Below are 15,928 nucleotides of genomic sequence, written 5' to 3'. Positions count from 1 at the left end.
TATTCCTGTCAAACAGATCCGTTACTTGGGACATCTGGACAAAGTACTGAATACTCATACAAGACTGAAAAGATAGAAAACTGCTCGTCGATTCCATCTGCTACAACATATACAAGACAAACGGTCTAAACTTTCAATCCATTACAAAATACTGATCTACATGGCTAAAATAAGGCCTAACCGAACATATGGAATTGAGCTTTGGGGCTTCATTAAACCATCGAATTTCTCTCGTATCCAATCCTTACAGTCCAAACTCCTTCGTAAAATCCTAAGTGCTCCTTACTTTGTCACGAATCAAGTCATCATTCAGGACCTCAATGTTCCATATGTTGCGAATTTGGCTAGAACCAGATACCAATCCTTCCATGATAACTTCCTTCCACCACCCAAACCCTCTTGTTTCTACCCTGACTTCTTCTTCATTACTTGCTAATTCTCCTAGGCCTCTGAAAGGATGAACCCAAGATCTTTTCCTCTGGAAATGTTATTAGAGTTCTATCAATGGGTAGATTCCCCACATGTTTGTACTATGTCATTTTTATAACTCATATCAAATTTACTTGTTGTATATAGTTGTAAATATCAATAAATAAATTAATAATCTTAACACTTTCTTGTGACTGGTTAATAATGTTAAAATAAATAAAATGTTATCCATTTAGTCTCAAAACATTTTTATTCTATTTAGAAGTCCATCCATATACATTTTTTAACCTGATTAATGTTAAAACTTTCATTGTAGTTATAAAAATATCTATTTGGTCCTAACACTTTTTATTATCACTTTCTATGGAGTATAATGTAATATAAAAAAAAGTGATGAGACCTAATGGATTTTTTTTTTTATACCTACGATTAAAGTTTCAATCCTGTCTCAAAGGAGAAATTTCATTATTTACATTTAAAACTTTCAGTATGCACAAATAAAAAAAAATAAAGAATAAGAAAATGAAGTGAACAAATCAAAATGTAGAAATAAAGTAAAATAAAAATAGGAGTGGTATAAATAAAAAAAAAAAAGTGAAAATAGGAGCCAAAGAATCATTACTACTGTACATAAATGGGTGTATACAACATAAATGAGCTATCTCCGGTTTACATTGAGTAATAATCTACTTCAGTTTTGTTCGTATCTAAAACAAATAAATTATTGAAAATCTACAACTTCTAGCCGATTAATCAATTCTCCTCTTATTGATTATTGTTGTAGTTTGTCTTATCCAAAGGCCTTACGTAGTCCAACTTCAGTCCTTGTTTGAACAGCGACAAACCAGAATTGGAAAGGCAAGATTTATTTATTCAGTGAGTCTGACACGAAAAAGAACTTCAGAGGACTTAGTCGAACAGACCGTCACTTCTGGCTAGAGAGGGCCATGGCCCGAGCAGTGCTCTAGTATGTTACATCGTGACATCTTGGTTGAGGAATCGGATATATATCGGAGGTTTTAAATAAATTTGTTGCATGGAAGAATAATTAGTCTTGTCGAGTTTTAGGTAGCTAAAACCTCGTTAGATTCAGACACGTACTTATTAACCCTTATGTAGTGAATTATATGAAATTAAACTTCCTTAAAACGATTAATATGACGATCTGAGAAATGATAAATATATTGTTTAGGCCACTGTTGGACTCTATTTTTAAAAAAAATAAATTTTATATGTTAACTTTATATCTTCAAATTTTTAAAAACTTATTTCTTGATTTAATACACCGTATCAAAGAAATGTATTCATTAACGTAGTTATGTTATAGTTACAAAAGTGTACCATACCTATATTTTAATTTATATAAAAAAATATGAGTTCAAATATATAATGGTAATCAGAAACGAGAATCAGTCTTACTCCATATTCACCAGATAGTACTCAATACACAAACCATACGTACTGAAAGTGAGGAAGAGTGAGGGAGGATATTAGAAAATGATGGGTTCTTCGAGGAAATGAATTAAGGAATCTTAGGAGCTCTTTAAGGATTGAGGTAGTTTATCGGATATTTGGGCACTATGGCTATTCCATGTTAGGTGCTGATCGAAGGTGACTCCTAAGTTTTGTATAGTGTTATGAAAATGAATAGTAATGTTGTTGAGGTATAGTAATGGATAGAACGAAAGGAAATTAGGGATGAATAGGAAACCGCGTTCTCCATACCCATATCATCTTTTCTCTAAGAGAGTTCTGATTATATAAACACTAAAACCTAGAAAATCTATAAAGATTAAAAAGACTTGTTTGGATGAAACTAGGAACCACGGATGTGGATCCAGTTAGTAGAAGCCAGTGAGACTGGAGAACAGCCACGTGAGTGAGGAATGTAGGAAGTTTACTACATGTGGATTGTTTATTAAAGTGCTCAAGTAGTACGAGTATAATAGGACATAAAAAAAAAAAAAATTAGTTCGTGGATGAAACTTTATTAAAACACTTCCTTTATTATGAGATTGAAGAATTAAAAAAGAGTTCATAAAAATTTCAAATGGTGGTCCATAAAAATGGTGGTAGAATATATTTTATGGGGAGATGGGAGAACAATTGGTTCTCTAAGAATATATGTTAGTGACACATTATTATTATAACATTGTGGTAATTTATTATTTTAATAGAAAATTTATGAATTTCGATTTAAGCTATGTCTAATCTTTAAGAAAGCAACCAATTCTCTCTTGGGCATTGCTTGCGTTATTAAACATTACCGTGGTGGATTTTAAATATATTTTTCCCATTGGTAATCTAAATAAACATATTTCCAATTTAAATCAATTATCAAAGGTTCCCAGAGGTCTCGGTACCTCTGCCACCATGAGATAGAACAGCTAAAGTAAGACACACACAAAAAAAGAAAGAAATATCTGTATATAACTTAAAAAAAAAATTTCAAATTCAACAATATCAACTTATAAAGGCTCTTAATAAACTAAGTTGATGTAGGTGAACCGTGACTAGAAAAGAAAAAAAGTAAAGCACATATGATGTTTCTTCAGAGATTAAAAATGAAATATAAAAGCACCGAAAAAAAAATTACTTAGTGAAAACAGCTGTGAAAAAGGAAAAGTTAAAATAAAGTGTAAGATACTTTAAAGAGTTGCATTAATGAAAATAGGCCTAACCGTTGATATAGATATAAGAAGGCATACGTTTGAAACGTAGAGTAATTAAGTAGGTAATTGGCATTTGTTAATACCTATGCTTTATGGGGGGCACACAGCGATCAGTTGTATCGGCACCGAACCTTTGTGTTCTTCAAGCCATTTATTTTTATTATTACATATATATCTATATACGTATGTGGATAAAATTATTTTTATTTCACACATTAGTTCCAGGAGAGGCTAGGGGTGAAATGATTTAACAAAAGAATTGAGATAACTGACAGAGAGGTGGCACTCCAGCTAAAGGACCAGCTGGAGTGGATTTATGCCAAGCTTAGGCTAGGCTCTAAATAATGATGGCTACAGGTGGCTTTCTAAAGGTTATGCTTCTCTTCCGTCTCTCGCTAATTAGAAAAAATTAACAAGTGCCATTCAGTTTTCGAAACACTTCAGTGTTTCTACATGCACCCAAAACCATGCAAGTCTAAAGCTCAAATTAAAATTGGGTTGAATTTAGTACGTTTTGATTCCTTTAACCGTAAGTTTCAGATGAAGATACATTGCTGAATTATGTATAGTTTTTGGTTTCCTAGCAATTTTCGAAATTTGATTTGTTCTCTTTTGTGCACTCATACCTTAAATATGAGAACTTATTTTTTTCTTTTTTTTGTTCGAAGTCATTTACTGAAAACCTAGTAATAAAGTAACAGGTATAAAAATACATTAATTCGTTTTGTTCCCATTTCCGACATCCCGCTGTCCTGATAGAGAAGAGTAGGACTACGACAAGACATCACTAAAAAGGAAGACCATCAAACGTTTCAAACATATACTAATAGACAAAACATGAACAAAACTTAAAACCTGAATTGTACAAAACTTACTAATTTATTTTAATTTATTTATTTTTTTATCTTTTAATTTTTTATTTGCACTTGTAAATCTAGTTTACCAATAGAACATGAGCTGTACTATTTAGGCATGGCATGAGTTGGCATGAGAGTAATAGCACCCAGTGGTGCATCCTCCTGACGTTAAGTAAATTATTTGATTACACTAGAAAGTTCCTCATCCAACTCCTCTTCAGCCTACGCCGAGTTACGCCAGGGATGTCATATGTGGAGCCATCTGTCGTATAAATTTATTGAAGTGTCCATGTAGTTTGTTGTGAAACCGTTTGTAAGTCATATGAATATTGTCTGTTACAGTTGCGTAGGTCGGTGTGAATGGTCTCGTTTGAAATGTAGAGTTGTAAGTTTGTTGACAGACTTAAAAATTGCGATTGAAAAGTTTGTATTTTTTGAATCTGTGTCTTTTTATAGACAAAAATTTGGCAGGTAAGTATGGGTTTCAGTTAGTAATAGTATACGTTAATAATTTAGAACGTCTATGTGGTATGGAATATAATAGTCTCAGTCGAAAATTTAGCGTTTTACGTTTTGTCTTGACAAGTGGGCCCCATGTCAACCTTATGTCATAAGTAAGTCCTAATTAAGTTACAATGCTTGTTTGTGATAGAGGGTGACTGCCAATGTGAACTGAAGGCAAGTTTTTAAAATTTTCCTAATGTTAAAAAAAAAAATTAAATTAAATTCAAAATATATAAAATACATTAAAATTATTATCATAAAGAAATAATTATCACTCTTAGATATGATAGAAACTTTTTTAAATTTTGTTTTGTGATACTCTTACTATTTACATTTACTTGGTATATTGAGTATTAGTTTGTGACGATAAAATGAAGAAAGTTAGTGTCGGAAAAAAAAGAACTTAGCTAACACAATAAGGTCAGAGGACCATATTTTTTTCCAGGTGGCTGGATTATTAGGATTACGCTCCAGTGTGTTTTTATGCACTAATGGTTCATATTAATGACGTGCACCTCTTAAGAAAAGATATTAACCCTTTTTGTGTGCCGACCGAGAATATAATACGTAAATTAAGAACACCGAACCAACTTGGTTTTATTTCGATTGCAAAAAAAAAAAAAAAAAAAAAATGAAATAATAAAGTGTGGCCTCCTACAAAATGTGTGGGTTTACATTTTAAGCTACATAGAGTCAGAATAGTGAATAAAAAACGATCTGTCCACCCGCCGACTTCTCTCCAACGATCCTAAAATCTTGACATTATCATCTAACAATTTTTAATCTTTTTTCTTCTTTTTTTTGTTAGGCTTGGTATTATAATTTCGAAGAACAATATATTTTTTTTGTTGCTGATAATTTATTTTCTTTTTTTATAGATATAATTTTTTTATCAACGGATATAAATTAACAAGTAATTCATTTTAATGATCAAATATTGTTTAATGATTTGTACCACATTTCCGGTTGTTCTTTTATTAAATTAAGTCATTTATACAGAATTATATTTTATATTGAGATAGTGTTCTTTTGCAATAGGAATTGTAAGCCACTGTTCCAACTTAACAATATATTATTTTTGGCACTTCTTCTCTATAGACAACCAAAATTCGTCGTTTAGCATTTAATGGAGTTTGCTTACAAACGTATAAGATATTTTAGAAAGGAGCTTTAAGGATTTTCAGGAGTGAAATAAAACGCTTATTTTATTAGATTGCTTTATTTTCCCCACACCTAGAGCGTCATTTTGAGGTCTAATACAAAAGAAGAAAAGAGCATTTATAAAAATCTTCGTTATATTTTAAATCATAAGCTTATGTGAAAAATATTGCATACGTCTGTGTGTAATTTTTTTAAATAAACATTTATACCTTAATCATTTATTTGAGGTATGTACCAAGAACCACTTCTGACAGTCCGGAACTGTATGGAGTATGCATGGGACGAAATATTCCTCCATAAACCTTTACTAAGCATGCTCGCAACAGTCCCGAACAGCCAAAAGTAGTAATTGGAACAGACTATTAGAGAACATGTTAAAAATAAAATAAATAGATGTTAAACATTAAATTAAATTCAACATGATATCTGTGCCATCTTGTTTTTATATTTAAACAATTGAAACAGGGCAGGATGGTGGAGGATTATGAAAAGGTTAAAAAATTATGTAATGTTTCAGTGAGGCTAAATGTAAAAAAAAAAACTTGGAAAGAAGAGTATAAAAAATTAACTAGAAAAATATTAAACGCTCTAAAGACATCATGCACTTCTTTATTGAATCGTTATGTTAATGTTTTATTTTAATAGAAAAATTAATGAATTTCAACTTAATCTTTTATGTGTTAACCTTTAATTAAGCAAACTATGCTCTTTCAGGCATTGCATGTGTAAGTGAAAACCGACGTTGTGATGACTTAAATATTTTTCCATGTCTGTAATCTGAATAACTGTATTTTCATTTTTAATTAAATAAGTCATTAAATGAATTAATACAAATGCATTAATCTTAATATTAATCTGCCTGGCAAAGTATGAGTGCCCCGTCCTGACTGGTGTATACCATACAGCAACCCTTTTAAGCTTTGCTGGATGGTGTACACTGGTAAGGAAGGGGCACTCTAACCCTAAAATCCGATTCTCAAAGCAAGATTTCGCCGGTTCGCTACCATGCAGTTGTACAGGTACTATAGAATATACATAGTGAAAGAAAGAATAGATCCCTCGATGAAACTTTGTACAAATATTTCCTTCATCATGAAAATGAACGATCAAATGACGGTAGGACAATTTTAAGGAAACAATGAGATGTTTAGAAAAAATGAGATAATTGGTTTTGGAACAATCCAAAATAGTGACACATGCTTTTTCAGTATCTTTTCGTGCCAAAAATATACGATATTACATACCTAAAAAATATTGTACTAGTCATTATTAATGAAAATAAAATTATTTTGTAATTATATTTATAAAAATTTATTAGGAATTTAAAATTACTAAAACGAATAAACGAATAACTTCAATTTATTTAAAGGCAGAATTGGTAGACATTAAAATGAAGTAACTATGAATAATAAATATAGTAAGTAACAATTTAAATAATAAAGAATCAATACAAAAATGTAATAGCAAATGACAATGATATCACGTTTCCTTCTTAGCCAAAGATGTATGAATGGATTCCTTTGCAAGGAAACTGTAATTATAACATAATTATAAAATACAGAATATCTGTATTGTATTGTGTTAACAGCTGATGGTATAACTTATTATGAACATTTTTTGAAAGATTTTTCTGTGAGGTGTACAAATAAATTTCGTTTAGGTTGGAGGTATCGCCTTGATTTCGTATTCATAAAATCCAGCGTACAAAACCTACGTCACATGTTTAGATTACGCTAAATCTAATTTTTTTCTACTTATCTTTGGAATAAGCTCATAACGTTTTTTTTGGTAGATATCCACTATCAAAGCAGAATATATATATATTTTTTTTAAAGACAAAAAAATAAAATTAAACAAAAAAAAATATAGGCAAATGAAAGTAAAAATTATGATATAAAAACTTTTTTTTTCTTATCCTTCAAAAGAACTGACCCTATCCTCCTAGTAGATATGCAATGTCTCCTTCTCCCTTCTTTCGACCGAGAATTCCGAATATTTATCGTTATGAAAGAGTTCCTTTGAAAGGAAACTCTACTCTGAGGAGTTCTATTCTATGTGGATAGAAAAATGTTAAAAGTACGAGGACCTACAATTTTGGGGCAGTAAGGTAAGATAAGGAAAGGTACCTCTCCGTAAACTTTTATTACAAAATATGAACACTAAAATAGTATTTTAAAGATACAGATTATGAAAATACAAACTTTTCAAACACAATTTTTAAGACTGGCAACAAACTCACCACTCCAAACGTTCCAAACGAGACCATTCACACCGACCTAAGCATTCCGACTGTAACGGACCACAATCATAGGACTTACAAATACGCTACACGGACATTTCGATAAATTTATACGACAGATGGCAACACATGACGTAACTTAGCGTAGGTAGGCTTAAGAGGAGTTGGATAAGGAACTTTCTAGTGTAATCAAATAATTTACTTAATGTCAGCAGGATGCACCAATGGGTGCTGTTACTCTCATGCCAACTCATGCCATGCCTGGATTGAACATCTCATTTGCTGGTTGTAAATGTACACTTATAGGTGCTAATAAAAAAAATGAAAGTTTTTTTAAAAATTTATTTATTAATATTTACAACTGTACATAAATACATCAAGTAAATTTGAGGATAGGATAATGGTATGGTACAAGCATGTAAAGAAACTACCCAATGGTAGCACACTAAAAACATTTTTACAATATAAGGTCTCGAGGCCATCATCTTTTCAGACGTCTCGGAGGATTGTCCGTAATAAAAGAGGAAGCAAGATTAGAAACTAATGGGTTTGAGTGGTTAGGAAGTTTGTAATGGAAGGATTGATATCTGGTTCGGGCCAGATCGGTTACAAATGGAATTAAGATCTTTGTGGATGATTTTATTTGTGACAAAGTGGGAAGAATTTAGAATTTTACGAAGGATTTTGCATTGTAAGGATTGGATACGAGAGGAATTTTTTAGAGGAAAGGTTTAGAGGAGCCCCAGAGCTCAACGAAGTATGTCCAGATAGGCCTTATAGTTGTCATGTAAATCATTCTTTTGTAATGAATTGGAAGTTTGGACCGTTTGTCTAGTAAGTGCTGTAATAAATGAAAGTTAAAAAAAAACAGTAAAACCAAGTTGGTTCGGTGCATACGTTTTACGTTCCGCGTAGGCTGAAGAGGAGTTGGATGCGGGACCTCCTCATATAATAAAATAATTTACTTAACGTCAGGAGGATGCACAACTGGGTGTTATCTCCCTCATGCTAGCTCATGCCATAACTGGATAGAACATCTCATTTGCTGGTTGTAAATGCACATTTACAGGTACAAATAAAAAAAGAGAGATAAAACATAAAATAAAATAGTATTTTCATTGTTCAAAATTTAACATTATCAGTGATTTTTAGAACTTTTTTTTTAGTCGAATACATTATGCAACGAATAATGTGTCTAAAAACATCGTCAGAATTAAATATAATTTAGTACTAGTACAAATTAACATAAATAAAAAAGACTATTTGTCCAACTTCCGCCATCCCAAGTAGCAATGATAGGAGGGCAAAGTTGAGTAGATCTGACTGATTACCATAACAATGAATTGCTTGCCAAAGAAGTGCTACTGCTTTGCGGCTAATGAGAGAGTTATGAGCTCTTTCACGATTCTAATTAATATATTTAACAATGGAGAATGCAGAAATGACCATACATTTTTTTTTTTTTTTGGCCAAGACTCTCATTGGACTCGTATACTGCCTAATCATGGTTAGGGGTAGAGTTTTTCATTTTGTGGGACCGCTACTCAATGAAAAATGTCAACACTCCGGATTCGAACCGGCACCAATTTGCAAGACTGGGCATAACCAACTGAGCATTTTCAAAAGTGAGCTACATTTTTCATTTCACCGCTCCAATATATGGACGTCACCTATGTTTTACCTGCTAAAATGGACATAGCTTTTTCTGTATACCATAATAGGTTTTAAATAATATAACTAATAACTAATATTTTTGTCTTGATGTTATTACAATGTTTTTAAACCAACCCAATGTTGTTTCCCTTGTGATTACGAAATAATTAATATCCAAGAACTTAGAATACCCAGGAGGGCTCTTGGAAGTACAGGCTGTGTTCTCTGTAACTTTCTAATAAAACTTATAAACCCAAGGGAGTTACATCTTCTCATGTAGGCTGAACATAGCTCCCATGTCGTTACCATTAAAAATATTCTTATCACATTGCGAATAATACTAAGATAAATTATCCCAAAAGAAAATGAAACCGTACTTCCTGATCAAACTGGCCAACTTTTACATTTGGAATAGAAACAAAAATATCAAAACTATTATATATATATTCACATACAAAAATAAAATGATAAATTGAATATGGTCCGGGTGCGGTAAAATAAAACTCAAATAGTAATAACTATTTTAATTGAGCCAAACGTTTCGCCGCACGTTGCAGGTCTTCATCAGGCCTGCTTTAATAGAAGTCATTGTCAGAGTCAGTCTGACTTTAACATCTGTCAAAACAGTCTTGAAGCCCTGCAACGTCGGGCGAAACGGAGGCTTGTGTGGACAAAAAAGGAAAAAAGGAAGAAGAAGATACGGGACAATGAAAAAATAAAACTTGCATGAATATAGGATGTATGAAATAAAGTAAAATATTTTTTATACGGCAATGAAAAGACAGTCTTTCAAGAGAGACATAAATGCAATAAAATGCTGCTATTTTATAAATGGTAAATTTAATTCCACACAATAAAATGAATAAACCATATAAATTTTATGAAATCATAATTCTGTTTAGTATCTATGTTGTTTTTGAAGAGATATCTACTGTCAGTTAATTGTCGTAACTTGTTAACGATTGCTGTTCATTTATTGTGAACTAAACCTTTAATATAACCCATAATGCTTGGTAATTTACTTTTAAAATAGTAGAACTGTTTTATTATTGTTACTAATTCATTAACTTCTCTAATATTCGCTATGGCAATACTCCCACTTGTATATTTTTGTTTATTGATTAGGTATGAAAATTACTGTTAAATCGTTTTCGTGCTTTCACCGGTAATAACAATAGTCAAAAAGTTATGACTACCGCCATAACGACCATAAAGACATATATTTTAATCTTCAGTTAATAATCAAATGGTTTATATTTATTCATATTTTATACTTATTCATTGTTAATTATTTCTAACACTGAGAGATAATTGATCAATTCAAATAAACAAAATTAAAGCTAATTTAAAAGACCACTTGATTGAACAAAAGTGCAAAATCAATGGTATTAATTGAGGCTCTTCTGGTAAGTCAATTTTAGCGAGAAAAAAAAATATAAATTATTTTTAAACGTTAATAAATACAAATGAATCCTTAAAGTAAAATTAATGTAAATATAGAGGAAATAAATAACCCTAATAAAGGTTATCCAAGAGTTTTTGAAACATATAGGTTAGAAAAGAAAAAAATAATATTGGAGCTAATATTTATGAAAAAAGAAAAAATACAAACCTTTATTTTGGAAGAAATTAAGTTAAGTAAAGGATATTTTCTTTACTAAGTTTGAGATAGTATAATTTCAACATTAACTGGAATATTTACTTGCGTCTGCCATTTTTTAAGAGATGTATTCTTTCGTTCTATACAACACGAGTTGTTTTAACCTGTAATTTAATCTCGTGATAAAGTTCAAAACTGAATAAGCCAGAAAATTTACAACTCATTAATCCTATTTTTTAACTCTTAACTCAACCAAATATAAAATGAAGCTTTCTATTTACAAAAATATTTTAATTAAATAACCTCTATCACTGAATTAGACTGTAAAATGAAAAACCGGCAACAAAATACATAGATAATTAATTTTTATTAATTGAAGGCCGCAACTTTGCGACATGGTCATTGAAAATTCTGAAGCTTTCATATAATAATTACAGGTAAAAGAAAAAAAAAAACTATGATAGAATTCAGAGTAAATAAATTTTCCTTTCATAGCCTTCAAAGGAATTTATTAGCTTCGCTTTTTAAAAAGTTTTTTTTTCAACACAGAAATTAGTTTACTGTTAAGCTAATTAAATTCTTGGAGCGTGACTTTGAGTCATTGTGTATTCTGAATATGATAGCCTGGCTAAAGGAATCTTTTAAAAACTTTGAAGAGGCCAATTATAGGCTGTTGTTCTTAAAATTAAAATAACCGCATATTGATAATGAACAATTTTTATTTTAAAAATATTACTAGTTTCCATTAAAATAATAATAATAAAAAGGTTAGTGAAAACGAGCATTAAGATCAGTTCACATTATACGATATCTCCTGGAATAATCATATTTTCTAGATCACCTGCCAGTCCATAACTGCACTAAAACAATTCCTAAAACTGTTCCTCCGTGATGCCAATCCTCAGAATACTCGTCAGCTCCTAGTATCCTCTCTTGATTTCCCCCACTTCGACTACGGATCCTTGGTCTACGAAGGACTCCCCGCAGGTCTAGAGTTGAGACTGAAAAGACTCATGAATTGCTTCGTAAAATTGATCTACGGGTTTCCCAGACGCTCTCGTGTTCCTGAGTTGCCCTAGTGGCCCTATCCCACCCAAATGTAATATCTCCTTGGTGTCTTCCTATTCCAAGTTTTTAAACCTATAAAACCGACCTATATCCTCGATCTCCTCACTCTACGATCATCCATCCATTCTATATTCCCAGATCCCAACCAATCGATTTATATATGCTCTCTCGTCGAGCCGACCTCCATTAACAAATTCTTCGTCATACATGCAACCTCCTGCTGGAATTCTTTTCTTATCTCTATTCCTCAATCCTCATCCATCGTTTCCTTTTAACAACACCTATTTCTTCAGCTACATCATCAAACTTCCGCTTCATTGGAAGCTATGTATACAGCCATTATTGATTGCTATTGTTAAGCCACCTCAAATCGACATAGTCTCCTTGTTGGAAAGCTTAACTAAAAAAAATAAACACTGGCTCGGACAAAACATTTATTCGTAAATTAACTTAAAAGACATAAATTATACATAAATTAAATTGAAAACAAAGAAACCTTTTAATAACAAAAAAAATACTCCCTATGAGAACATGGGCGACGATGTCGACGGGGCGACTGATCTATGGCCACAAACGCAGAAAAGGTCTGGTTTCGACCTGTAATAACGACTAAAACACTCCATAAATGTCCAATCTATAACACTATAAACGCAGACAGGGCTGCTGAGGACGCTATCAGGGCCACTAATTAGTCGCAACTGCTCTAACAAACTAAGATGGTCGGTCCGTAGCTAGGTGACGCAACAATGATCACCCCTAGCAACTGTCTCTATTACTCATTATTAGAAAAATTCTTCACACATTCTTCTTTTCAAACAACTAAATCTAAATAAAACAATACAAATAAAAATAAATGTAACTAAATTAAATACTAATAAAACTATATAACTAAAACTATAAAACTAAATACTAAAAATACTATTTAAAATTATTTACAGCGTAATTATATTATGGCGTTAACAGCTATTATAAATTATAATTTAACTAAGGTTTTCATGATATATCAGCATGTATATTGAAACTTTTTAAATGTCTGCCAGACAATTAACCATAATTAGTGAACAATTTATTTATTCTTAGGGGACATTCTATTAAACAGTATGAAGGTTTGAAATTTCTAAATATTATTTTTCTCCACAGAAAGTTGTAGCCCTTATTATAAGCAATTATGCAACTGTGAAGATAAAAGCAATTCCGGCATATAAACTCGCCTATATTTCCTTATCCTTTGACTCTCGGTACCTAAATCTCTCTATTTATTCAAATATATTCCCTCTTGTACAAAAGAGTATACAATCGAGGTTGCCTCTGTTTCCAATAATAATGAAATGTTTCATCTAATTCATATTTATTTGGAGATATTTTTCTTTTTTTAACTATTATTATCGTTGTCATTTTTAGTAAATAGTTTCCCCGTCTTGTCATAAATTAAATAATTATATACCATAGCACGGAAACTTTATCAAGCTTAATCTTTATTAACCCTTTTTAGTTCTCATTGCCTTTTTATTCAAATATCCTAGTACTAAATTAAATATGGCAGGCGAAAGAGCATCGTTTTAAAGTAGAAAACAACATCCTTCTCGGCATAATAATTAATGATTTAAACTTTATTTAAAACTTCAGTCACCTCCCTAAGAAATGTATCAACTTGTTTCGTTTTCTCTGCAGAATAAAAATATTACGTAGATTTTAGTGGTTAGTAAAATAGTTAACCTTTTCGTAATCGACATAAAGCTAATGAACTATCCCCTTGTATTCTACAATATAATGTTTTTGTAGTAAGAAAAAAAATTCATCAATTCTTGATCGGTTTCACTTAAATCGACATTAAAAGTATCCGATAATCTCTTCGGCGTATTTCATCATTCGACCAGATTTGACTTGCTTGTATTAAAAAAAATATTTGTAAGATTTTATAAGAAAAATTATTGACCTCCTTCAAGTGGTAATTGTGCTACTCTAGTAGTAGTAATAATAAAAGTAATGTTCTCATATTACATAAAATAGTAATTAACGGTATACGGTTGGTGTTTACAAAATGCTATAAACAATTAGTGAATATTAGCTGAAGCTTCGTATTATGAAGCTAAATACAAATTGTTTAGCTTGATATTGAATAAGTTGACTCTTGTAAATCCTGTAAAGTAATAATAAAACCAGAGCTGTAGGAAACAGCTCAAATTCTCAGATGGAATCAATAAAATACTTTAATTGAGTACTCTTTAAATCCTTGTTCGATTTAAAAATAATTCAAACTTATAATATTTAACACCTCAAAATATTTTCCTTAAATACTAAGAAACTTGAAATTCCCGAAGAGATAAATATTATTTACCTCGAAATTCTTAGTGGCCTAACATCTCTGCTTCTCTTTCTTAAAGAGCAAACTGAATTTTAAAATATCCTTGATGAGTGTTGATGAGAAAGGGCTTCGAACAGCTGCCACTTACCTGAAACAAATAAAAACATGCAATGTAAACATGTAATAAAAACATTACAAATATTTATTCAAAATTGAACTATTTCAAATAGTAAATAAAATTATAAAAAGTTTTTTTATTTCTGATTGAAATATGAAATCGGAATAATCCGACAGAAAATATCACGAAAAATTAAATAATAAATGAAATATAAATTATACAACAGTTAATGATCAACGTTTCCTAAAGATATGGAAAAGTTATGGATTATAAATATTTAAAAAAATCTAATTGAAACAATAAATTACCAACATTGTCCCCATGTAATTAATGTAAGTGAACTTATCCTAAAATAACTTTGTTTATCCTCAGAGCATAAACTGGGTGTTTCATGGTTAAGTGTACAATTTATTATAATTACTTTGCAATTCATAACAAGATAATCTTTAGACATAATTACCTCCTAAAGGAAGCGTATACGGAAATAACATCATGAGGAATTTTGTTTTTGTTTTGAGATCCTTATTTCATATTTTCATTTTTGAGATTTTACTTCATATTCAGCCAACGATCCCGACTGCTCAGCCGGACCTCTCATCCCTCACTAGAAAACAAACTACTAATTTATAAGACTATACTCCGACTTATCTGGACCTGCGGACTTGGATCCTTAGAACCATAGTTAATGCACCCTACTAAGTTTCCAACAGAACACTACACCATGACCTACATATCCCTTTTGTCCTTGATCTCATACCAACCAAATTCTCAAAATTCCATATAAACCTAAATTTCCAACCATCCTAATCCCTTGGTTCAAACCTTATCTAGTTCCACCCAACCCTACAGCCCACCTAGAAGGTTGAAACGGCAGTGGCCAAGAGACTTATTAAAATAAAAATGGACAATTAGAGTTCTGGCAATGGTCATCTTCTCCACTCAAGTTGAGTGTTTGCGGCTTTAGCACACTTGCTCAGCCTCCACTGGCTCACTACCAGTGATGCGGCGAGAGGGATGCGCTGGGATCTTTTGAGCTCTGCTCTAACCTTTACACGTGGGGGATAGAGTGGGCTCAGGAATCCTCAGGCCGATTGTGTAAATATTGTATATATTTTTTTAATTTATTTTATTTTTATACCAGATTGGCCTGGTGTAGATAAAAATAATGCTTCTTAATAAAAGAGGAAAGTAAAATTAATAACAAAAACAATGATATTGGTACACTTAAATAAAACAAACAATTGTCTTCTAATAGTAAAAAGAAACAAGTTAATTTGAAAAAGGGAAGAGAGAACAAAAGAGAGAAAAAAATATATAAATAA

The 15,928-nt window shown here is 31.3% G+C and overlaps 1 protein-coding gene across 1 annotated transcript in view; it reads right to left on the bottom strand.

The window, feature by feature from the left end:
• LOC106683958 (probable G-protein coupled receptor CG31760) overlaps nt 1–14,580 on the bottom strand; it is a 103,799-nt gene extending 89,219 nt beyond the window's left edge. Inside the window, exon 1 of the mRNA XM_014425735.2 lies at nt 14,522–14,580. The gene's annotated coding sequence lies outside the window, so the exon portion shown is untranslated. The remainder of the gene's footprint in view (nt 1–14,521) is intronic.
• Nucleotides 14,581–15,928: the final 1,348 nt, after the last annotated feature.

The sequence above is a fragment of the Halyomorpha halys genome, unplaced genomic scaffold (assembly GCF_000696795.3).
Source record: "Halyomorpha halys isolate HHAL.00 unplaced genomic scaffold, Hhal_1.1 Scaffold531.1, whole genome shotgun sequence".
Lineage (NCBI taxonomy): Eukaryota > Metazoa > Arthropoda > Insecta > Hemiptera > Pentatomidae > Halyomorpha > Halyomorpha halys.
The sequence above is the reverse complement of the archived record's forward strand: the minus strand, read 5'-3'. Positions and strand labels throughout refer to the sequence as shown.